Below are 25,715 nucleotides of genomic sequence, written 5' to 3' on the forward strand. Positions count from 1 at the left end.
TGTCTGTTAGGTTCTGCTGAGAGGGAGCCTATGTTTTGGCATATTTGTCTAACTGAGTGGTACTCAAAGTGCAGTCCAGACCAGCATCAAAGTGAGGACCCTTGGAAATGCCAACTCTGAGCTCCACCCCAGACCTCTTGTACCAGACACTTCAGGTTGGCTTGACAAGGCTTAGAACCGCTCCTCCAGACTAATCCTTCTTCCTGTGTGTGATGTAGTCTGAAACACCAGAGAAGCAGTTACAACCAGGTAGCTTTAAAGTTCCATTAGGCTTTTCTGTGCTCTAAACATATCCTGTCAGACTGGTCAATTGCGTTCTCAGAGCCTCTCAGTCACTGTGCAGAAAGAGCTGCATTTATGGCTCAGACTGAAGAAAACTCCTTTTAGCTTTTTACACCCCCAATTTGAATTTCTGTCTAAGATTAGGACACCCAGAAGAGCGCGGCATTAGAGAGGGAGGTTGGTGCTCACCAGCATAATTTTGTGCATATTTTTAGCATTTGTTCCTATTTGACCTTGTCCTCCAAGGACTGGCTTATTACCTTCAGGAGTGAAAAAAAAAATCAACATTTCTGGAGGTCAGTGTCCTTACAGGACGCTCAACTGGTTGAGGCTTTGTTTCTATTCTTCACCTAGCAGAGGCAATCTAAGCTGCTTTTGTAGAGGGGACAGTGGTGTTTTCTTCTTCTTCCTCCTCCTCCTCCTCCTCCTCCTCCTCCTCCTTCTTCTTCGTCAAGTTGCTTAGATCTCAGGTGTGCTGGGTAGCCTGGTGCACATGTGGGGACACCTGCCATGCCATGGGCAGGGGCTGTGTCCACAGGTGTGGATGTGCTATGAGGATGGATGGAGGTGGGGAATGGCCCAGAGCTTGGTTCATAGCCGGCCTGTTAGTTGTGTTCTCTTAAGAAACGGAACCGTTTGGAGATATTCATACACACACATACTGCTCCACTTAATATGGGGGCTGCTTCCCAGTAAACCCATTGTAAACTTAAAATATTATAGGCTGAAAATGTGCTTAACACACCCAACCTACTGAACATCACAACACAGTGACACAGGGCACCGTAGATTATAGGTGGCTTCCCCTTTGATCTCATGGCTGACTGGGAACTGTGACTGCCTGCTGTTGCCCAACATCCACAGTATTGGATCTCATAGACCAGGAGCAGATCAAAATCCATGATTCTCAGTGTGGTTTCTACCTAGTGTGTATTGCTTTTGTGTTACCATAAGTCAAAAAATCATAAGAGGAACCACCCTATTTGGGAACCATCTGTATATATGTGGGAATGAATTCCTTCACATGATTTTGAGGCCTGGCAAGTCTGAAATCTGCAAGGAAGCCTTTCCATGCTCTAAACATATCCTGTCAGACTGGTCAATTGCATTCTCAAAGCCTCTTAGTCCCTGTGCAGAAAGAGCTGCATTTATGGCTCAGACTTAAGAAAACTCCTTTTAGCTCTAAACAACCCCAGTTTGAATTTCTGTTTAAGATTAGAAGATTTTGAAGTTGTAGGCTTGAGTCTAAAGGTTACATGGGGAAGACTTTTTTTTTTTTTTTCTCCTGGGAACCTCAGTCTTATCTTGCCAGGTCTTCACCTGATTGGATGAGGCCCACTCACATTATGGAGTGTCATTTGCTTCATTCAAAGTTTACTTGACATAGCTCTTAATTGTTTCTTTTTTTTTAATTTTTTTTTTTTGTTTTGTAGTTGTAGATGGACAGAATGCCTTTATCTTATTTGTTAGTTTTTATGTGGTGCTGAGGATCGAACCCTGTGCCTCACATGAGCTAGGCAAGCGCTTTGCCACTGAGCTACAGCCCCAGCCCTTAATTGTTTCTTAAAAACTTTCATAACAACATTGACACTGATGTTTGAGCATCTGGGCACCATGGCCTAGCCAAGAGGATACATAAAATTAACCATCGCAGCAAGGAATCTGCACTAGACATTGTGGCATTTCCACTCATTATCATGGGTTCACTAGACAACTGATTTCCCTTTGGTGATGTTAAAGGTTCTTTAGGCCCAGTGAGTATTTACTGATTTATGTAACTAGAATAAACAGAAATAGTATGGACATCAGACTTGGTTTGATTAAGCCACTTCCATCAAGCTGCCCATGGACATCTCCCTTTCCTGTGTTTTGAGTTGTTGCCTCTACTCTCAGGTGGGCCTCCTCAGGACTAAAAGATGTCTGCCAACTACTCATTGGTGCCACTTTGTGAGAAAGAATGTTGCTTTTCTATGGCATTCTACAACTTTGTGTCCACAGATGCTTAGCGCTGACAACCTCAGGCGCAGGTCACTGGTTTTCCTAGAGTCAGTGACTGTGGCAGAGGAGAGGGTAATAGATGCCGTTTGGCAAATAGGGGCACTAAAAGCACCCAACGGGATCCACTTGCTCGGTGGCCTCCTCCTTCAGCTGTTGTGAGTTGGTACAGTGCCTCACACGTGACCAGGGCCAAACCAAGGGGGTCATTTCTGGAGAAGCAGTGCAGGGCTTCGTAGGTTGGGCTTTGAGCAGATCCTGGTGGGGAGGTGGAATGTCCTCATGTTATGGTTTGGATCTTAAGGGTTTTCTAACAGATCTGTGTTGAAGGCCTGGTCCCCAGATGGCGGTGTCACTGGGAGGCGGTGGCAGCTTCATGAAGTGGGACTCGGGGGAGGACACAGGTCACTGGGAGCATGTCTTTGAAGGCTGTATCTTGTCCTCAGCTCTTCTGTGCTTCCTAGCTGCTGTTAGCTGAGCAGCTCTGTTGCACCAGGCCCTTCGGCCATGATGTTCTGCCCCACCACCTGCCCAGAGCAATGGAGCCAGTGGACCATGGAAAGCAGCCTCTGAAACCATGACCCCAAATAAATCTTTCATTCTCTAAGCTGATTTTTCCAGGTGTTTTGTTGCAGTGATGGGGTTAATGTCTTCTAGAAAGAAGGGGCTTCCTGGCAGCAGGGGCCAAGCACTTGGTCTTGCCGGTGAGTCTTGCTTCATGGCTGGACGACCCGTGATCCAGGAGCTCATGGCTCGATCCCCCATTTCTTAATGCTTTTCCCCTGAGAAACCTGTCAGAAGGCCTTAAGCGAGCGTTGAATGAGGCTTCAGTGGAAGCATTAGTGTGCTCAGCGTCAGAGCTGTTCTCTTTCTGATACCTGGGATTGAACTCGGGGACATGAAACCACTGAGCCACATCCTCAGCCCTGTTTTGTATTTTATTTAGAGAAAGGGTCTCACTGAGTTGCTTAGCACCTCGCAGTTGCTGAGGCTGGCATTGAACTCACAATCCTCCTGCCTTAGCCTCCCCAGCTGCTGGGATTACACGCGTGCCTGGCTTGGAGCTGTTCTTAGATCTTTGACTCACTGTATAGCTGGTGTGACTGTTGGCCTGGAAGCTTGGGTTTGAGAAGGAGTCCCAGGCACAGGGTGCTGTGTTCCCGATGGCACCTTTGCTGCTGGCTGGTCTGGCTGCAGCTATACTTGTCCTGGGAGCCTTGTGTGCCCCGGGAGAGGGCCTGGCCAAGAAGTGACTGGTCAGGTTTGTTGGTTGCCGACTGGATTAGCTGTGAGGGGACATGACTTGATCCATGACCCTTTCTGTTGCAAGAAGGGGTCTCCAAAGCATGTTGAAGAGAGACGGAAAGGCTGAAGTCCTGTGACCTATGATCCCCGGCACTGGCACTTAGCTCTTGCTTCTTGAGTGGCGGTGGCTGCAAGGACTTGTTCTTGAGGCTGAAAGATGCTCAGGGGCCACCTTCATCCACAGTGAGTGTGTGTGTGGTCTGAGGATGTGGAGGATCTACTGTGTGGCTTTGGATTGCTGGACTTACCTCTCTGGACATGTTTCCTCCTCGGTCAACTTGAATGATCGTCTCTGAGGTTTGTGAAAGTTATTGTGCTTTGTGGTGACCTAGAAGTAAGAGATGTAAACCTGGAACTGGCACAGGTTAGCAGAGGGCCGGCCCTCAGGGCTGGAGTCCAAAGTCTGTCAGCATTTGTGGAGGTATGTGGAGTTCTCTGTGCTTCTGTGCTTGCTCGGGACCAGGTGGAGCAGCCTGCTGGAGCCCAGGACATAGACAGATGTCTTCCAGCAATTATAAAGGTGCTTCTTATGTTCCTCTTTGCCACCCCCAAATCCATGCTCACAGACTCTTAACTCATTTTCCCAATTTAATAGCCTTCCAATTTCTCAAAATGATATGAAAAACATGCAGATATTGAAATAGAACTCATGACAAAGGGAAGATAAAGACTTGGAAAGATTGAAGCCCATGGAACGTCAGCATCTAATGGATATGGCAGAAAGTCCTGGTTGCCACAAGATTTGGCTGTGAGTTTCCCGGCAGCCAGTGTGATGAAGGCAACTACTGAATTCTTTCATGGGGTCCATGAGATAAAAACAAGTGAGTCATGAAAACCAGATCACAACCACAACTACGACAACAAAACACTCCCCCAAATACATGGAAACATTTTTTCAAAGAGGAGAGTTGTTTCTGAGGCTGAATCCTGAGCGGATGTTCTTAGGCCCTTGCAGGGCGCTAAGCCATAGCGGGCACCACCACAGTAGAGAAGTGAGGCCCAGCTGTCTCTGTAATGAGGTCAGATGCCAAGGTCACTGGGCAAAATACAGATCACTAAGAACAACGTTCCTGAGCGTTCTGTTTCACACCCAACTCTTAGAACAAGGGGAGGAAAAGCTTACGATGACCTTGACCTACAGAAGGATAAACTCAGTTTCATGGTGCTCATGACTGTCCTGGTTCCTTGGTGCCTGCCCACTTGGGTCTCATGTCACATCTCGCTCTGGGCAAGGAGCTGATCTCGTGCCTCAGTTTCTTCATGGTGTCACAGTGATGTTTATGAGAAGTCATACCAGGAAGGCCTAGGTGACTCTGACCTGGCCCTGAGGGTCAGGAGCCAGGGATGGGAGGGTGTCATTCTGTGGGAGCACTTGAGGCTCACCTGGATGTTACACTGTATCATTTGGTGTCAGGTGGTGTCACATAGGATTACCAGGTGCTGCACAGGGTCATATGTTGCTTATCTCCACGCCTTACCTGGGACAGGTCTGGCTGGCCTTGGGTTCCTCACTGTGGACATGAGGCCCAGAGACCTTGGGTTCCTCAGACAATATGATGTACACAGCTGGATTTGCAAGGAGGGTCTGGGTCTGTTTTCTGATGTTGCTCTTATTTTGACCACTGTTGAGAAAAAGCAGCATGGTGCTGTTCCTGGGACTGCTGTAAGCACACCTGCAGGTTGAGGTGGGGGAGCTTGTGTGGTACACACGTTAGGGCTGGGGGTGGCTGTGTGTGTGCTTCCTCCTTCCAGCATCTTCCATTATGAACATTGCCAAGCATTCTTTATTTTAGTGTTCATGTTGCTATCATAGAATCCTTGAGTCTGGATAATTTAAAAAGAAAAGGGGTTTGTTCTGACTCACAGTTCTGGAGGCTAGGAAGTCCAAGATCGAGTGGTGCAAAGTGGAAGGCAAGTGGATATGTGCAGAGGAGACAAAACACTAGAGGAGCTTGCCTCAAAACAGCACATCCCCACTGTAACTGATCTAGCCAGGAAGGGAAGGCATTGATCCTTCTTGATGACTTAATTGTCTGACTGGCCCCACCTCCCAACTCTGCCACAGGCCCCCTTGGAGATGCAGGGGTGACAGTGAAATCCACCATGCAGGAGTTTGCCACCTGGGCTTAGTGTCCCTCTCTTCCTCCCCTCCCCCATCTTACTTGCGTCTTTCCTCCCAGCCCCCACCCCAGACTCTTCTTCCTGTGATAACTTCAGTCTCACCAGCCTGTCTCACCTTCCTGCTCAGGCGTGTGCACTTTCTGGCCTTCAGGCACCTGAATGGAGACCGTGATTCTTTGGTGTCATTACCCACTTGCCGTGTTGTGGATCACAAGCGTAGACTGGACTTGATTGGTCACAATCAGGATCTTGACAAGGCCCACAAGGCACCTCAAGTCCCTGTGGGCCTTCTGTTTTGCGGCAGCCAGTGCAGGGAGGGCCTGGGATGGGCTGAGGCAGGGGTGGGGCAGCGGGAGAAACCCAGGCCAGGATGGTGCAAGGACCCTGAGGACAGCCCCTTGGAACCTGGGTCTGTGGGACCCCTTGACTTTGATGGGGATCTTGGGGCAGAGAGGGTTGGGATGGGGGTGGCTGGCCTCTTCTCCCTGACCCTGCCTTTCCCTGTACTCCCAGCCCTGGGACAGGTGAGGGTGGTGTGCAGCAGCCAGGTACTGCTCAGCACTGGAAGGTCTTTGGAGTACATCGAGGTAGATGCTCCCAAGACAAACAATGCCATAAAATCCCTTGTCTCCCATGCTATGATTAAAAACCCGAACGTGTGTCTCAGTGTCAGTCTATCTGTTAAGTCTAACATGGGACTCGATGACAGATGTGGAAAGTCCAGGGCATGGAAGTTTCCGGAATCCTTTCTCCTCCCAAGGCTTTCTCTTGGACTCCTCCTGGGGAGATTTGCTGTAGGTTTGTTTTCTCATGCACAGGATGTGAAAGGGAAGTCATGCAAGGTCATGGAAGTCATGTAAACCTCCTTCCTGCTCACTGTCTTGGATGGTACCTCAGGTCTCAACGGCTTGTTTTGGTGCCTAGATGTGGGCTCTCCTGCAGGTGTGTACAGGGGAACAGCCCAGAGGGTGGCCATGTGGGTAGGGTGGACACTGGGGAGGAAGAGCTGGGCTTACCCAAGAGGGAGGAGGCAATGGGTGCCAAGCAGAAGATGGTGGGGGCGGACATCTGTGGGCACTTCTGTGTTGGTTCTTCCTGTCCTCACCCCAGGTCTATGGAGGCTGTCATTTTTTTGTCCTAGTTTTGTTAGAAACTAAGAACCAGTTGGAATGTGCAAATAGATGATGGAGAGGTAGGCCTCAACCCCAGTCTTTAGAATGAAAACCCCGTGCCCTTCCTTGTCCTCTACTCCTGCTTTGATGCAGGGTGGGGGGTGCTGGCTCGGCCCCTTTGAAGTCAGACTGATGGACAGACAGGAGGAAGGTGGGGGCGCCCACGCCCACCAGGACCAGGGAGTGTCAGACTGGGTGCCTCGCCTCTTGCCGGTGGGTAAGAAAAGTAAAGAAAACAATGCCGCAGAGGAAGTCTTCCTGGCAGGGATTACCTGGGAGGTGGCGCAGCCGCTTTGATCCTCCTGGGGACTGGGCTTGCTGCAGCCTGCTCCTATCAGTACAGCAAATTCCCTGTTTCCTTTTATGTTGGGAACCCACACGGGGCTCTGACACTGGATGCAGTTTCCTCCTCCTCATCTGCAGGAAGCAGAGTGGCAGTATGCAGGGCCATTATGCCCACCAGCCAGTGAGGACAGCAGAGGGTCTCAGTGATAGTGGTCCAGAGGCTCTGGTTGATGGAGATGGGTGGGTGGGGGGGATGTCTTAGGACCTGCTCATGTCTCTGCCCACCTCCCTCTCAGACTGCCCCCAGTAGAGCATCCTTCCAGTTGGTAGACTTCTGGACAACATTCTCTCGAAGCGCGCATGCGATCCCTTCCTTAGTGCACGCATGCTTCATGGCACTTGGGGTGGAATGGTTCTTATTGAAGGGTTTGCTCCAGGAATTGGGCAGTATTTCTACCTCCTCTAGTTGGCCACTCCAGTCCTGTTAATAATTAAAGATTCCTCACCTTTCCAAACACCCCGGAGCAAGTCTAATTATTAGTAGGTTGAAAAATCAATCAGCACTTAAAAAAGAAATGAACTAGAAAAATCCTCCCATTCAGTCAATTTTTTAACAAATGTTTTCTATAAAACCTCCACTTATTGGTATATGTATGTGCTTTACTGGATCACTAGGTAAAGTGTGTGTGTGCGTGTATGTGTTTGTATATATGTGTGTGTGTGTGTGTGTGTGTGTGTGTGTATATATATGTGTGTGTATATATATGTGTGTATATATATACACACACACACAGACACACACATATACAAACATATATGTGTATATATACACACACACACACATATATATACACACACACACAATGTGGAAGACATTGCAGAAATGGAGAGTCATTTTAATCAGACACCGTGAACATCCTTTTCTTGTGTTTGATAGACTAAAATATAGAGCACCTTGGATAGAGAGGGTTGAATTGGGTAGTTAAACAGTGAGTGTTTGGGTGAAGAGGTTCTTTCATGAGCAGGGCACAGGCAAAAGGGAAAGGTGAGGTGGAGATGACCTCTCATTCCAAGGGTCCAGCTCCCAGTATGGCTATGCACGTCCTCTGTCACTCTATGTCAGTAATAAAGAAGATGAAGTGAATCCATCCCTTAAATGAGACACTTCTGAACTTTCCCAAACATGCTGTTTGTCTCCAGGGTCATGCTGACTGTGCTCATTTGCAGGATGTGGCCAAGGTGGGCCTGAGTCTCTGGCATGTTCTGGGGTCAGGGCTGTATCACTGGCCAACAGAGATAGGAACTGGGCCCTCATTGTGGCCTCTGTTGCTACCCACAGCTTGCTCTGCTCCTGGTTATCCTCTGTGGAGGCATCACACTGCTTGACAGGAGGATTGAGGGCAGGTAACAGGTCTTAGCTGGGACCTTCTCTTTGGCAAATGGGGACAGATCCCTGCACTGTGAAATGCCAGGAAACCTCCTGCCTAGGAAGCCGAACCATTGCACCAAATCAGCTGTGGAGTTTTGCCATTTGGGTCTAAAGGCCGTGGTTTCACGGTAGGCCTGGCAGGAAGTAGGGGAGTCTCCTCTGCAGCCCTTGGAAACCTCATCCTCCCACCCCTGGCCGGGCCTGGAAGTGGCTTGGGAATGGTATGCTGTGGTATGTCCCTGGCCTCGGGAGGCTCTGCCCATCCAGCCACAGAGCAGATTGGAGATGCTCCACTGCCCCCAGCAGCTTCGTGGTCGTAAGGCACTGTTAGTGGGTTCTTGGGTCTCTCAAATCTTGGGATGGGGGCACTAAAATCAATCTGGGGATCTCCTTGGAACAACCAACTTTTATTTTATTAAGTAAAGAGGATTTTTTTAAAAGTCACTTTTTGGACTGGAGTCATGGCTCAGTGGTAGAGTGCTTGCCTGGCATGTGTAAGGCCCTGGGTTTGATCCTCAGCACCACATATAAATAAATAAATAAATAAATAGATAGATAGATAGATAAAAGATTCATTTAAAAAAAATTGCATTTTGATGTAAAAGTGTCCCTAGGATAGCCTTCAGGTGGCATTATTTTTCACTAGAATCTCTTTCTGCCCAACTGACTGTGGGGTTTATAAGAGTGTCCCAGGATTCAAGGAGAATCTGAACAGGCGACCTACACCTGGAACTATACCTGCTGGCTTTTATCATGTGTGTGTATGTGTGTGTGTGTGTGTGTGTGTGTGTGCATGTATGTGTGTGTGTATGTGCATGCATGTTATATAGGTGCACACATAGGTATGTACATTGTAAGTGTGCATCTGTATATATGTGTGTATACACATGAACCTGTGTATATATGCATCTTGTTGATTTCTGAAAGGGAGACAGAATTTTTTGTTATTATTATTATTATTATTTTTCCTGTTTTCAGGCAAATTGTTCCTCACCTTCACTCATGCGCTGAACCCTAGCCGGCTTCCTGTCTTGGCAAGATTGCTGTTAACGCATCCTTAAACATTCCTTTTATTTGTCAAATCCCTGTTATTTTGTTAGAGTCTATCTCGCAGCCAAAATAGCCTCAGGAGAAAAATAACGAAAGAAGAAATGAATTAGGTATGTCAGAAGAATGTGACAGGTTGGGGGGAATATGCAGGTAAATATGCATGGGTAACAATGCCACCCCTTCTCAATGCCTGTTCAAATGTTTCCTTTTTCCTTATAAAAACAGGCTGACACGTGAGTGCGTGTTTGCAGGAGGCAGGGGGCCTGCTCCCAGTCCCCAGAAAGGCTGCTTCCCTGTCCTTGGAGGCCCTAATTCTTTATTCACAAAGACACACTGTTGAATTTCTTTGCTCCATTGTGGACATATCATTCTGTATTTTTTTTTTCCCTCTTGCTAACATGCCTTAGCAGAAATTGTCCCTTGTTATTTCATGGTCTCTGCAAATGTGAGGATTAATGGTTATGTCATAGTTTGTTCCTTGCTGTATGTAATGAGTGTGTGTGTGTGTGTGTGCATGCATGTGTGTAGTGCTGTCTCAATCTACCATCTTCATCTTTCAGTTACTGGGTGTTTTTTTCCCTTCGGCCTTTTTACTGTGTGGGCATCCGCCTGTCTGTGGACGTGTCTTTGTTCAGAGTTGCCGGTGTGCAGTGAGCAGAGCCTGTGGCGTATTTTCACTCTGCGTTGTCCAGTGACTTTTCATTCATACATCATCCCTCAACTATTCATGCATGTTCTCTACTGTTGCTTGGACACTGGCCTGGCCCAAAGGTGCTTTGCCCCAGGTGGCTCTGCTGGAGTTCCAGGACCTTTGCCCTCTGACCTTGCATCTGAGGCAGCCACACCTGGGGCTCCCACCACGTGGTGCTTCCTGTGCACACCCTTCTCCTCCATGGTCTCCCCTCTGCATAGGAAACAATTTAGCAAGACAGAATCATCCAGTCCATCGCTGAGCCTTGCCAGACCTCCACTTCGAGATTTTGCCTAGGGTCCAGCCACCACCTGGTCCCAGCCACCACCCACCTTGTCCCTTGCCTGGGCCACCCACACCAGAAGGTTTTTTGTTACATTTCCCCCATTCCCTCCTGCCTCTAGTTTCTTGGTCCCAGGCAGCAGGAGGGGGGGGGGCTTTGATTTTAAATCACATTGCAGCATCAGGGCACTTCCTTGCTCAACTCTTTCAGAACGTTTCCACCTCTGGCTGAGTCATAGGCTAAATCATCTGTTGGTCACAAGGCTGTTGTGGGCTGCCTGTGGGTCTTGTCCCCCCTCCATGACCTTGGGGTTCTTTATGCTTCTGATGTCACTTCTGTATCTGCCTAAATAAAATATGAAATCACCCTTGATAGAGGAGCAGCCCATCCCGCATAGGCTGGGCATGGTTATCTGTCCTTTTGGCTTTGTTTTAGTTTTTGCTGTAGGTGTTTGGCACATCTTGTATACCGTCTATGCATTTATTGTCTGTTTCCCCACTAGAACAGAAGCTTCCCGAGGACAGGCACTTGGATTTGTTCAGGTCCGTTTTTGGTGTCCAGCAGCAGGATGTGGACGTTGGGCCCTGAGGTGTGCCTGGGGCTTTGGGTGATGTGACTTGTCTATCTGCTGTGGGGCAGGAACCTCAGAGCCTCCTATGAAAAACAGACACGTGGCGGGGTGGGTGGGTGGGTAGGAACTCTGAAGAAGCACCACATGGTGGGTGGAGATTTTTCTGGTGCTTGGAGCTGATCCGGTGAGTGGTTTTCACTCAGGCTCTCAAAGACTGAACCCTTCCTTGTCCCCTTGCTGAGTGGGTTCATGCTCCCCAGCTGGCCTGACTCAGGCATGATCACAGTCTCACCACAGCAAAGGTCTTTGGGGTGCACTGGGACAGGGTAAGAATGAGAATGATGTGAACTTACAGGTTTTCTTTTGTCATTTTCTTGCTATACTTTGGGCATTTTCCATGCCACTGAATATGATATGAACCTGAGTATTATTTTTAATGGTTGCATAGTTTTATATTGAATGACTCCACAGGTACATGGAGACCCTGCTGTCAATCTGTGTCTGTTGTGGGACGTGGATCTCTATGGTCTGACAGTCCTCTCATTTGTCTGCATGTTTAACTGTGGCAAGGGCTCTGTGGTTCACCCAGCTCTCTCCATCCATCAGCCTTACTCTATGAAAAACAGACTCGTGGTGGGGAGGTGGGTGGCCGTTGCTGACCATCTAAATATGGTGGGTGTCTCTGTTCCCACCCATTTCTCTCCTTCCTTCAACTATCCAATTGGCAAATAGCCCTGGGGTCCTCCTTGTCAGTCCTTAAACTGGGGCATGGGGGTGGATGGGGATGGCAGTGATAGAGGTGGAGTTGAGACTACAGATGTTTTGATCAATATGTGAAGAGTCCTGAGTAGGTCAGTAAGGGGGTCTGCCTGCCAGAGTCCGTTAGGAGGGCCATTCATTCACTTATCATCCAATAAATTCTTAGACTTGATTTAGGCATGTTTGAACTAGATGAATGGGGTCCCTCCCCTCTTGGAGGTGACTTTCCCTAATGCAATGACTTCAAGATATCATGTTAGGTTGTGATAGGGACACCAAAGCAACGCAAGGCCAGGTAAGAGGGGAGGTGAGTACTGGCAGAGGTGGTTGAACTTATATGGCATCCCACAGGTCTTTCTTGAGGAGGTAGCATTTTGGCAGATATATGAAGAAAAAGAGGTGCAAGCAAGGCAAGGATCTAGAAGTGATTTATGTGCATAAGGAGTAGTATGTGCAAATGTCCTGCAGCAACCAGTTCAGCAGATTGGAGACCAGACCAGAGGGAGGTAGGGGCTAGATTAAATTGGCCTGTGCAATCATGAGAAGAACTGTGGCTTTCTTTTAAAGGCTATAGATTGGAGGTAGGAGGATTTGTGCTGGGATGTTGTCCCTTCCTGAATCCTGTCTTAAGAAGTTCCATCGGACTGGCTTGTGGACATGGAGAGATGGTCAGTTTTACTGATGGACCAGGATTGTGGAGGAGGAGATGAGGGAAGTGGTCTTGTTTGGAGTTTACTCTATGGGGCTTTTTGATGGACTTTGTCCCATAAGGAAAGAAGGAGCTCCCACATGTAGCCCTGAGTCTGGAAGGAACTGGTGCTACTCATGCTGCCTAGGGTACAGGGAAGGAGCCCTCAAGCCAAAAGTCAGGAGTTCTCATTTGCAGGGTTGACTTTAATGATGACCCAGGTACAGCCAGGTTAGGTGGGAGCAGGTGATATATAGGACTCAGGTGTTCAGAGGAGGAGGGTCTGATGGACAGGTGACTGGAGGATAACAGCTCAGAGGGACATGCACCTAAAGGAGTGTTCAAAACAAAGCCTGGATCCCCAGAAACTTGGAGGTGTGTAAGGGGACAAGGGCCCTCCCCAAAAGAGACAACAGTGGGGCCAGTGAGATAAGACATGGGGTCTTGGAGATCAGGTAAAGAAATTCTATCCAGAGAGGATGTGGTCACAGGCCACTGGAATTGGAATACTGAGAGGGGCAAGTGCCCCTTACTGGATCTGACAAACTGTGGCAAGTTGGTGGCTGAAGGGTGTTTCTTTGGCATGGGGGAAACACCTGGTGTTCTGGATTTGGGAGCACATAGGGTAGTGGGGCAGTGGCTCTAGGCAGCTCCTTAAGGATGCCCAGAGGGGAATGGAGCAATGAACCAGGAATGGGGAAGGGGTCCCAGGGGGGTTGGTTTTTAAAGATGGATGCATCACAGCAGGTTGTCTGCTGCTGGGAAAGACAATGCAGGAGGCTGCTGTCAGGAGAGGAGAGCTGGGGCCACTGGAGGTCACAGCTTGGACAGTCAGTGTGCACCTTGGACTGGAACCTGATGGTGCTTCTGGGTGACCTGCAGGGGTCGTTCTGTTCTTCTGGACTTTGTTTTCTTGGGAGGTTTTAGTTCTTGTGTGTTGGTGCTCAGAGTAGTGAACTCACCAATAGGTAAGGGCTGTGGAGGGGTGGGCTGTGGAGGCAGTGTAGACTTGGCCATGCTGAGAACTCCTTGTGGGCAGCGACCTTGGCTTGCTGTCCCTCTGACCTCACCTTCCTGACCTCTCACAGCAGGTGCAGAGCAACCTGCCAGCTGATGGATACTAGAGTGGTCCCCAGTGGCCTTGTGCTTATAACAAAGAACATCCTGGTCACAGATGTCCTTACTTCCTATTCCTTTCCTTCAACTGCCCAGTCCACCACCAATTTCAGCAGAAGTGGGCCAGTACATCCTATGTCTGGATACTCAGTGCTCCAAGGATTGCTCTCACTACTACCCCTGGAGGCCCCCAACAGTACCCTTGCTTTTTAATCCCAGATCAGCTGAAGAAAGGGAAGTCATCACCAGGTAGCAGTCATCCTGTGTGTCTTGGGATCAAGTCATCACCCTCAGTTCCTCCCTCAACGCACCCCTCCCCCCAATCCTACATTTGTTCACAAGCCTCTGACCCCTGTTCTGGCTAGGGCTTGTGCATACCTCCTTCCTTTCCCTCATCCGGAAGGGATCACACAGCCCCCTTTCCGGTTGTAGGCTTATCTTGTCTCTGCCCCCTCCCTCTCAATAAACTCTGGAATGCATGAATAGAGAGATGATGGGGGTAACCAGTTAATCACAAATTCAAAGGGCAGCAGATAGCAGGCCCTGCATTCCAAAGGCCCAGCCCTGGGTGTGTCCTAGTGACAGTCACCTTAAACCCTGGTGGCTGTCTCTGTAGAGTTATACACTTGTTCATTCCATAAACAGTGTTTGTCTAACAACTCATGGGCTAGTGCTGAGGGGCTCATGAAAAGAACGACCCTGGTCCTGGCACACTGAGGATGTGCCCCACACCAGTATCCCTTTCCTTGCCAACCTGGGGGACAGTGATGGCTGGAGATGGGACTTGAACTGCCTTTTTTTTTTTTCCTTTGTGATGTTGAGGATTGAAGTCAGTAATGCTCTACTACTGATCCCAGTCCTTGTAAAAATTTTTTGAGGTCTCCCATGTTGCCCAGGCTGGCCTCACACTTGAGATCCTCCTGCCTCAGCCTTTCAAGTCTCTGTGATGACAGGCCTGCACCATCGGTCCTGGCAACTTGAATTGCCTTTTTCTCTGCTTGAGTAACTTTTAAAAAAATTTAATAGAGGATAATTAAGAGGATTGCCAGTTCTGTGCTATAGATATAATTCAGTGTTATTTTTAAATTATAAGAGCAACATGACACACTTTTCAGGAAGCTGGGAACAGACTCACGGACATCATCCACAGTCCCCTGGCCTCACCATGCAGGGCTGTTTGCGGAAGGCTTTCCAGACTCCACTGAGCGGATGTGCGCAGGGCAAGGCTCTGGGAAGAATGTGATAAAGTGATTTTCCTCCACTGTGTTTTCAGTCCTGGGAACTCAGTCCAGTTGTGGACAGTAGAGACTCGTGGGAGGTGGCCGTGTGTGCCAGGGGTGCACATGATGTGAATTCTACCTCGGACAGTACCAGGGAGGACGCTTCAGATCTGCACCTTAGCTCCTTTGGCCACAGAAGTGGCAGCGAAATGCCCTGCTTGTGGGTCAGTTCTGGGGTTCTCTATGCCATGGATGTGAATGTGCCATTTAACTACATTAGAGGCCCAATGACGTGGCTGGAGGGACCAGTATTGACCTCCTTACCTGGTCATTATCGTGACCACTGGTATTCTTGCTGTCTGTGCCTCATGTAGCATCTGGATGTGGCCAGGGCAGTGTGCCAGGTAGTCAGTGGCAGCCCTACTGACTTGCCTTGAGAAGCCTCGGGAGCAAGGTAACCACCTGCTCCTCTGCATGCTGCCTCCTGTTTCATTCTGACAGTACCGCCAGGTGGGGTCATCCCTTGAGGCTTAGGAAGGATGCATCCTGCCTGTTCTTGGCTACTGGTCAGGACAGACACCTTGGAGACTACTCCCCTTCTGCTTTTTGGGTGTGGATAGAGATTTTGATTTTTCTTTTTTTCTGAATTAGAGCATGCCATGTTTTATATGGAGACAAGCTTTTCAGGTATTAGAAATGTCTTGGGGGTAGAGTTGGGTAAAGTAAGGATTGCTTTAAGGCAAGAGCGTCATGCTCAGGGACCAATGCAACCCTTTGAAGTGGCAGCACAAGGTTGCCTTTTATTGAAGTTCATCCTGTGGCTCTCTTGAACACAGCTTTGATGGGACAGGGCCAGCGTGGAGCTTTGCCAACAGCATTTGCAGCTTGCCTCTGTGCAGGAAGAGCGAAATTGGAAGGTAGCCCTGTACCAGTGGTAGGAACCCCAAAGGCTCTAGCGCTCACTTTGTGGCTTCTCCAGATCTGTGCCTGATGTCCCAGCCCTGTCTGCATCAGTCCATCCTGGAAATTCATCCTCCAATTCACAGTGGTCATAAAAACAACAAAAAACATTTGCTTTTTAAAAAAAAAACAAAACAAAACTCCACTAATTAGCTAGAACTTGTTACTGTTGATGAAAACAGCCCAATTTGGTCAGAAAGCAGACACTGGTTTCCTCCCACACAACCCCCCATAATTCTCTTCACTGTCCCCTTTCTGTAGGGGAAGGAAGGAAGGTTAGTGGGAATTGTACCAGAGCTCCCTCCGTGCTACATCTAGCCAAAGCCTCTTAAGAGTTGTTAGGATTTTATCATCCCCATTAACAGGGAAAGAAACTGGCCCAGAGAGATTAATGATAAACCTGCAGACACACAGCAAGAACAGCAAGTGCCTCTATGAAGGCACTCTTGCTTTTGCAGTCTGTCTGTCCCACCTCCCTCTGGGCCACCCAGGGATGCCCCAGGCTATGTTTCCCTGTCCCCAAGTCCCTTTACTTTAGCTGCAGATGAGAGACCCATGGGGAGATTCTGAAGGACTGCCAAGCTTGTGTTTTGGGCATTAGGGGTGGAGTTGGTGCAACGTCAGGATGTTTCTCACCAGCCTTTCCAGGGAGTTTTGAGGGGCAGTGTGGGCGAGTACTGCCTAGCCTGACCCTCGGCTGGGACCTCCCAGTGCTGTCTTACCAGCAGAAGAGCCTGTGTGAGGTTCCAGATGTGGCCCAGCTGTCATCACTTGCTGGCCTTTGCAGGTGAATATTTTGGGTGTTTTTTGTGTGGAGGAGAATTGGGGAGGTATGAAAGGACAATTACAGGGCTTACTGAGGATGCCAGTAATGGACTGTGTGACTCTGTCAAGGGACCTGCTTCCAGCTGGGCCAGCATCACTGTGGTACTACTGACTGTGGTATCAGAGGTCAGGCTGGTTCCTCCTGTGCTTAGCCTCTTGCATGAGGAAATAGTACAGGATTCCCTTCTTCTTCTTTTCCCTCCCTCCCTCCCTCCCTCCCTCCCTCCCTTCCTTCCTTCCTTCCTTCCTTCCTTCCTTCCTTCCTTCCTTCCTCCTCCCCCCTCTCCTCCTTCTTTGTACTGGGGATTGAACTCAGGGATACTCAACCACTGAGCCACATCCCCAGACCTATTTTTTTTTTTAATTTAGTGACAGGATCTCACTGAGTTGCTTAGTGTCTCGCTGTTGCTGAGGCTATCTTTGAACCCTTGATCTTCCTGTCTCAGCCTCCCAAGCCTCTGGGATTACAGGCGTGGGCAACTGTGCCCAGCTTCTTCTTCTTTTTTTTTTAAGTGAGTTTTCATTCTAATTTGAAAAAATGAATTCATATAATAATCATACATGTTTATGGAGCCCAATATAATTGTGTGTGTGTGTGTGTGTGTGTGTGTGTGTGTTACTGAGGATTGGACCGAGGGCATTGTGAGTGCTAGGCAAACACAATACCGCTGAGTGACACCCCAGGTCTAACATGATATTTTGATTTTCCATGTATGCATTGTGTAAGGATCCAATCAAGGTATTCATCACCTTAAACATTTGTCATTCCTTTGTGGTCAGAAATATTCAAAAACCTCTCTTCTGCCTATTTTGAAATATGCAATGCATTATTCTTGACTATAGTCTGTAGCATGATGGGACACCAGAACTTCTGTTCCTAATTGTAACTTTGTACCTTCTCTATCCCTCCCTACCCCCAGCCATTCCACTCTATATGTCCATGAGATGAACTTTTTTAGATTCCACAAATGAGTGAAATCATGCTATAACTGGCTATTTCACTTAACATAATGACCTCCAGTTCCATCCGTGTTGTGGCAAATGACAGGATCTTTTCTGTTTTTATGGCTGAATAGTACTCTATTGACCATATGTACCACATTTCATCCATTCAGCCATTAATGGGCACTTAGGTGGATTCCAATCCTTGGCTAATGCCACAGGATTTTGAGACTGAGCTGGTTATTAATTTTCCTGGAGCCTTCCACAGTCTCTTGAGTCATCCAGATTTTTATGGGGGAGGAATACAGAGGGTTGCACCACTGCTTAATACTTATGGGCTCCCAGGGATCAACAGCCCACAGCTAGGCTTGAACCATGGTCTAGTTTTTCTATGGTGTTCTAGAAAATGCACACTTAAGCATCTTGATATAGTATAATTGGAGTATCAGCAGCAAAAAATGTCTAGAGGAAGTGAATGTCCTCTCACCATTTTCTGCTGAAAGTCTCAGAATAAGCCCGAAGTCACAGATTTTGTGGTTTTGTTTGTAAGCTAAATGCAGGTGTGTCATGTTTGAGGTCCACTGATGGCAAAGAAATGCAAGGCCAGGGGTGGGGAAGGACCCTGAAACTCCTGAGCCCAGGTCTTTCCTCGTTCCTGGACACGGTCCTGTTCCTCATTTCTGGTTAGGATTGGATGGGGCAGCTCATTCTACATGAGGACACTGAGTTTTTGGAGGTTCAGGGATATCCCACTTGGTTCAGCATATCCCTGCTTGGTCCCTCAGGGCTCAAAGGTGGGGACTTGAGGGCTTGCTCTCTGGGGTTATTTAATCCTGTCACCTCAGGCAGGTTACTAAGGACCTTTGAAGCTCCTTGGTCATTTCAATGTGCAGAGTGAATATTTCATTTACATTTATCATATTTTGTAATTTGATAATTACAGGGGAGGGGGAGACTATATATGGGTGGGTGCCTCAGTCTACTTGGGCTGCTGTGACTGGACACCATACCCTGAGTGGTGTGTAAACAATGCACATTTTGGTGGGAAGTCTGAGATCGAAGCCCCTGAAGATTTGGTGTCTATGAGCTCCCTGGCTCATAGACGTCACCTTCTTGCTGTGTCCCTCTGGGGTGGAAAGCTCCATGGATCTCTTACTGGGCTTCCTTTATTTTATTTTATTTTTTTTTAGAGAGAGAGAGAGAGAGAGAGAGAGAGAGAGAGAGAGAGAGAGAGAAAGAGAGAGAATTTTTTTTAATATTTATTTTTTAGTTATCGGAGGACACAACATCTTTGTATGTGGTGCTGAGGATCGAACCCGGGCCGCATGCATGCCAGGTGAGCGTGCTACCGCTTGAGCCACATCCCCAGCCCTGGGCTTCCTTTATATGGGCAGTTATCCCCTTATGAGGCCCCTGCTCATGACCTAATCATCCCTAAAGGTCCCACTTCCTCATACATTACCTTGGGGTTGGGATTTCAACATATGATTTTCGAAGGGACACAGATATTTTGACAATAGTAGTGGGGTCCATTTTACCTTGAAAAGGGGTGCTCTGTGCATTTGTGGGGTGGAGATAGGAGCAGGAGTGTGAGAGGCAGTGAATGGATTTGCTTTCTTTTAGGCTTTGGGTTTCAGGTTGTGACCTTCGTGTCCCCTTGGACAGGAGCTGAAGTTGCAGAAGCTCTGAAACTCCTGCCTTCCTCGCTCATCTCACTGGCCGAGCACCGGCACTCCCACCCGAGGTGGGGACAGAGAAGCCAAGATGCCTCTGTCTCTACCAGTCCCTCCTCGTCCTCTTCTTGGACAAGAGGGAAAGTGCTCTATCTATGGGGCTGGCCAGGGAGGAGGAACACAGCTGCTTGGTGGCAGGGTGAAGGGACACCTAATGTTCTTTCTGTATGTTTTTAATGAAGCAGTTGCTGTCGTGATTAGGGAAGCCGAGGGTGGCGGGGGCGGGAGGAGAAGCACATAGTGGAGGTGGGTTTTGTAGGGAAAATGGTTTTTCTTCACTTCTCAAAGTCAGGGGGAAGGAAATACACCAAGGGCAAGGACAGAGGGGAAGCGGAGAACAAACGCCTTTCCTCCTCCAGGGCTGGCAAGAACACCATGCTGAGGATGTCAGCGGTCACCATCTGTTCCTTAAAAGAATCCCCAAGATGTGACTGTCACAGAATGCCAGTTGGCATGAGCCCATCACCCTTGGGGACATCCTGAACTTTGTAGCCAGTGAAGACATTTTGGTGAAATTGGTGAAAGAGGCACCCTTGCTTGAGGCCAGTGGGCACTTTGATTCATCACAGACCCAGTGAACCCCTGTGGTGATTTTTACGAGAAATGGAATTGTGTAAGGGACAAAGCGGTGTTTGTGTTTTTTTGTGTATGTGGGGGACTTGAGCAGCTGTCCTGCAACAGCCCTGAATGGATAACTCCTGCTTTCAGTCCACCCTCAGGGTCAGTCACATCACACAGAACATCTTTACTCCTTAATACTGCTGGACTCATCGTCCCTAGGATGTCCCTGGGTGATGGAATGTGCCTGTGTTGCCTCTTGGGGATTGCAAAGCAGCTCCCTATTTGTCCAGTTTTGTGGATCCCCATTAATCCTTGAACTCCTGGGTTCTCATGCTGCCACATGTCCTCTGTCCCTACGTGTGCATTGTCTCCTTCTTGGAATGGCCTGTGTAATAGGAGGCAGATGTCTTCTGGACAGGATATATCATTTTAGGTGAATGAAGATACCTCTGCAACACTTTTCAAGGGCTTAGGGAGTCAGGGCATATGGACATGTGGTCACTGTCCGGAAGGCACTCTGCCCTCTGGATGTGGGATGGAGCACCATCTGGCTGTGCAGGGACTGGGAGGAGGGGGAAGGCCCCTAGAGAAGGGATGTGCCCCCAAGTCTGTGCTTAAACAAGGCCCAGCTGTAAGGCCAGCAGCAGAGATGGTACCTGTGTTCTCCACTGCTCAGCAGGCCAGCTCCTTGCCTTTGGAAAAGGAGAGAAGGCCAAGCGGAAAATACTGCAGATGAGAACTGGCCATCATTCATTAATGTCAAAAACTCTTAACACTAAAGACAGTCTCTTTTGATATCAGATGCAAAATACTTTGACATGTGCTTTAGAGGCAGGTGGAAACTCCCACTTGAGCATCATTTAGCCACCAGAAGCGTGACTGGCTGGATGTCAGGTATTATGTTGATGTGTATGCAGAGGGTTGGGGAAGAGAAGGTCACCTTTGCCTAGAGTGTTTGATGACCCCTAGTGCCCGGCCAGGAGTGAGCGATAGATCCATCCAGGCGAGGTGCTCTCTGAACTCAGGTTGGAGGGACTAAGGATTTGTGCTCTATACCTTGGCCAACCTGGACTCATGACCTGGTTCAGGTTATACCTCTCTGCAGGAATACCTTGTGTGGGTATCATTTTTTTCACCTTTGAACTGAAAGTAGCATGGATCATGGCTTGTCTCATCCCCTTGACTTACTCTTTCCTCCTTTTATGCAGTGCTGTGAGGTTACATAGATACTGCCTCCAAAGAGACAGATTCAGAGTATGAGTTCTCTCTGCTTGTAATGCCTGAGTGTCCTACCCCAAGAAGTGGAAGGTGGCCTATGGGAACCATGCACAGCCCTCCCGTAATCCTCTCTGAGCCCATCTCCTGCTCTTCTCCTTTTCCATCCCCCCATCAGGTGGGGAGGAACTCTGACACTGTGTAGACTTTCACTGTGTTCCTATTTATTTATTTTTATCAGCAGGGACTGAAGGACTGAAGAATTCTTATTGTAATCATTGGCTGCAATCTAATGTTATCTCATTTTTGATGTTCAAGTTGACCCCAGGGGCACTCTACCACTGAGCTACATCCCCAGCCCTTTTTGAGACAGGGTCTTATTACTAAGTTGCACAGGTTGGCCTTGAACTAGCAGCAATCTTTCTGCCTCAGCCTCCCGGAGTAGATGGAATTGCAGGTCTGCGCTGCTGGGGCTGGCTCTCCTTTCTTTTCTAAATGTACCTCTTGTCTAGATGAGAAACCACAAATTGCAACAGTATCACCAATTCCTGCAGCCATAACATAGTTAGAAGGCTCTCCTCTCTCCTGTTAGACATCCCCTTCTCCAGTGTAAGAAAGGTGGCTCCTCGTTTTCTTCATGTAAGATTCCTGATTGATCGACCCTTCTGTATGTAACCAATTTCCTGTTACCTCTTCCATCCCATGGGCCCTCAAACTCCTTCAGGTGTCACAGCAATTCCAAGCCAGCTGTCTGAGGGCAAGACCCCCATAGTGGATCTCACCTAGTGTTTGTCTCTACCTCTGCCCACACTCTAGACTGTCCTCTGAGATTGTCAGGTGGACAACCTGTCCTCCAGGTTGCAGATGTGTTGTTGGTGGCTCACTCTTCCTCCTCTCTTCCTCCTTCACTGGTGCATTATAATTTTATGTAATAGATTCATTGAAGATGCTCCTCTCTTATTACCTCCTGTTGACCTGGGGTCCAGTCTGGCTCTGTTTTGGAGTCCCCCTCCACCCCTTCTACTTCCTGCTGTCCTGCTCACCTCCCTGGACCCTGTTCTTTAGACTGTCTGCCTTAAATGTCCCTAATACTCCCTGTGTGTTAGCCATCCGTGATTCATGAGCTCACCAAATAGGGTGCTTGACCCACCTTGGCCTTGGCTTCTTGGCCCTTTCCTGCCCCTCCATCACAGCTGACTGGTTGAGTTCTTATGGATGTCCCTGTGTTCTCACAAGATCCGAGTTTCACCTGTGGACACTGTTGCCCCCCTCCCCCAGCCCCACCTCAATGCTGTGTACAGATGGGGGATAAGTTAGTCTTCACTCCTTCCCTCCAAACCTGAGCTCATACACTGCTCAGAAAATGATTTTGTGGGTAGATGAGTGAAAATGTGAGGCAGTGGATGTCTGGGAGCACCTTCCAGTTTCCAGTGACAACCCAGGGTCATGAGAGGTCCCTCAGCCCTTTCTGAAGGAAACTCATATTTGGTGTTAAAGTCTATCTCATTGGGCTGCAGTCCCAGTTCACTGGTAGAATGCTTGCCTAGCACATGTCAGGCACTGGGTTCTATCCTCAGCACCACATTTTAAAAAAAAGTCTTTGTGTCACCAGTTTCTTCTGGGTTTTCACCCTCAGCCTGGTGATGCAGCCTCTGGGCCTGATGCCTGGTTAGCTGATGTCTGTCTTAAGCTCTGCGGGCTCCATGCTCTGTGAAAAGAACTTTATTTTGTTGCTGGGGACCAGGTGCAGTCAGAGGCTAAGATGAGACCTTAGTACCATGGATTGTGGCAAAGCACAAAGAAAAGCAAAGGTTGGCCAGAAATTTGGTGCTCCCTGTTACCCGGAGAAGGAGCAAGGTGAGTCTGCATTTCAGGTTTTGGGTGGGAATCTTGTCAGTCTCTGTAGATGGCTTTTCTTGCATTCCTCCAGTTGGTGCTGCTTCCAGACCACCCCCCCACTACTTCCCAGGGTGCCAGAAGGGTGTGGCCTGACATGGGAGGTGAGTAACCAACATTTATGGTGGGGAAGTAGAGCAAAGCAAAGGACATTTTCATTCCTGTAGCAGCACTTATTGCTCCTGCGCAGTGTTGTATGTGGAAAATCCCAGACGAAGGTTAGGAATTACAGACTGGTGGCACGAGTCAGATGACCACACAGAAGGGTTATAGCACCATGTACGAGGTCTGCTCAGGAATGGGGGATGATTAACTAGTCTGGTGGGGGTGGCAGGTAGGTAGGAGGTGACTCTTCAGCTGTGCCCAGAAGAGTGGCATTTTTTTCAGCTGGAAAGGAGAATGGAAAAACTGGAATGAGTTCTAGGGCACAGAGCAGAAGAAATCTGGTCTAGTAAGACTGTGAGGCTGGTGTGGAGTGTTGGCTTTGGGGACAGGGAGAAGGGGCTGGAGGTCTCCAGCTGGTGAAGGGATGGTTGGGAAGTCCACTTGGGCTTCATTGTTCTGAACTTTGGCCGAGAGACCTTGGCTGTGACTGGTGATTCTTCCTGGGATTAAGTAGTGTTGAGATCAACCAGTTTGTTGTCAACTGTGAGATGTATCACATGCATGTAATTCATTACCAGTAATAAAGAGCAGGGATTTTCTGAGTGACATACTCTTTTAAATAAGTAAAAATAGGCTCAGGCATCCCTAGAATAAAAAGTCTTCTTCATTGTTTGCCTTCCAATAGAGTGGGCATGGGCAGCACAGTGTCTGTCTTACCAAGTGGACCCAGAGAGTACAGAGCCTGGTACTCTTGTTCAAGGAGGTTTATCATGTTTGGGGCTGTTTATTGCTAAATTCAGATTCTTCCTGCTTGTTCCCATGGGCACTGTATAGTAAGGGTGGTGGCAGAGTCAGCTGACTCCTGAAAGAAGTGTTTGCACTGCTTATGCCCCCTGATAGGCAGTAGAATTACATTCCTTTAGGGCAGCTAGTAGATACTGCTGTGCATGCTGCCTTGGGATTAGATGCTGGGAATCCAAAATAAATGCAGTACAGATGTGTTCTCAGGGATCCTTAAATTACCTGGGGGACAGATGTGTATATAGGAATATGACTGAGGGAACTAAAGTTCTCTGTCAAACAACAACAAATACCCTGCCTTAGCATTTTCCTTCTTTCCTTCCAAAATATGACTGAGAGAACTATAGTTTAAAGAAGCTGTAGAAAAAAAATTAGTAATGAATGAATACAGAAAACTGAATGAAGGGATAAATATAGGGAAAGATAAATAATGATCTCATTTGATGGGGTGGGGGGATAAGAATATATGTGCATCTGCCCTGTGATGGTTGCATGAGAAACTGAAATCCAGAAAGGTGCATTCTGGGCAAGGAGGTATCTTTGGTTTTGCTTATTTGTAGTTGAAAGTTGAAAAGCAGCCGGTACCATTCCACCGCAGAAACGGAAAGATGGATATTTAGTGCCAGAACCTGAGAGATTGAATTGATGACTGGAATTTGCACATGTGGTAGCCATAAAGGCCCTGCCCAGCCCACCCAGACTGCTCTCCCAATATAAGGCATTTGAACTTGCAGATCTGAGGTTAGTGTTAGATCCCCAGAGGCTGAGCTCTGGGACACAGCAGGTCATTAGAACTGCTTAAGGGCTGGGCCAAGAGCCAAGGCCAGTTGGGCCACATTGCTAGGGCTATACACTAAACTGGCCTGAGGCTCTGATGCAGGGGTCTTTTCTACTGCACTCCACAGATCTCAGGGAGTGGCTTCCGCTTGAGCACATCCATCTTCAAAGCAGTCTTTTACATTTGTTATAAGTTAGATTTGCCATAGAACTTCATCTTGTGGAAATCGAGATCTACTGCTCTGTGAAAATGCACAGGAGGACACAGTCCTGTGGAAGTCCCTCAAGCATTGGAGAGGTGTTGTTTTGTCTTGGGGAGGGGGGTCTCTTCTCTTGCCGTTTCTAAGTGACCCTTGCACTGGCCTGCTTTCCCCCTACCCTAGTCTTTCAACTCTAGGTTTCTAATATCCTTCCCAAATCCCAGACCTAGAATGGGAACACCGGACTTGGGTTGAGCTGTGTTTTGTCCTGATTTTCTAGGAGAGGGATGGCACTGGGACGGCACCTAGGAGCAGTATGACACCCAGGATGCAAAGCTTGGGCAGTCATTTACTTTTGAGTGTCGTTTGAAATCCCTGCTGGTCATCGTCCTCCTCAAGCAAGGTCGCCTTCCTTGTTTTTCTTAGTTGAAGAAGCAAATTGTTGGGGAGGACCCCAAATATCACCCTGCCTTAGCGTTTTCCTTCTTTCCCTTCCAGGAGTACTGCTTGCCGGGTAGTGTAGATTACCGGTAGATACTGCCCATTACAGATGCAGGGTTTACTGGATAATAGTCAAGATTTTAAAATTCCCAAAGCCTAAGAGCCTGCCGGTTTCTGATTCTTTTAAGCCTCTTGGTCAGCGTGTTTAGAGAGGTTTGAAATCCTAGTAAAGCCAAACCCCGAGCCAAGCGTCGGTAATTCCAGTCAGATGGCGGCTGGCAGGCGTCCCCCT

At 48.3% G+C, this 25,715-nt stretch overlaps 1 protein-coding gene across 2 annotated transcripts in view; it reads left to right on the forward strand.

Annotated features, from left to right (window-relative positions):
* TNS3 (tensin 3) overlaps positions 1-25,715 on the forward strand; it is a 275,924-nt gene that overhangs the window by 20,557 nt on the left and 229,652 nt on the right. The window lies entirely within an intron of this gene.

The sequence above is a fragment of the Spermophilus citellus genome (assembly GCF_964194105.1).
Source record: "Spermophilus citellus genome assembly, chromosome: 3".
Taxonomy (NCBI): domain Eukaryota; kingdom Metazoa; phylum Chordata; class Mammalia; order Rodentia; family Sciuridae; genus Spermophilus; species Spermophilus citellus.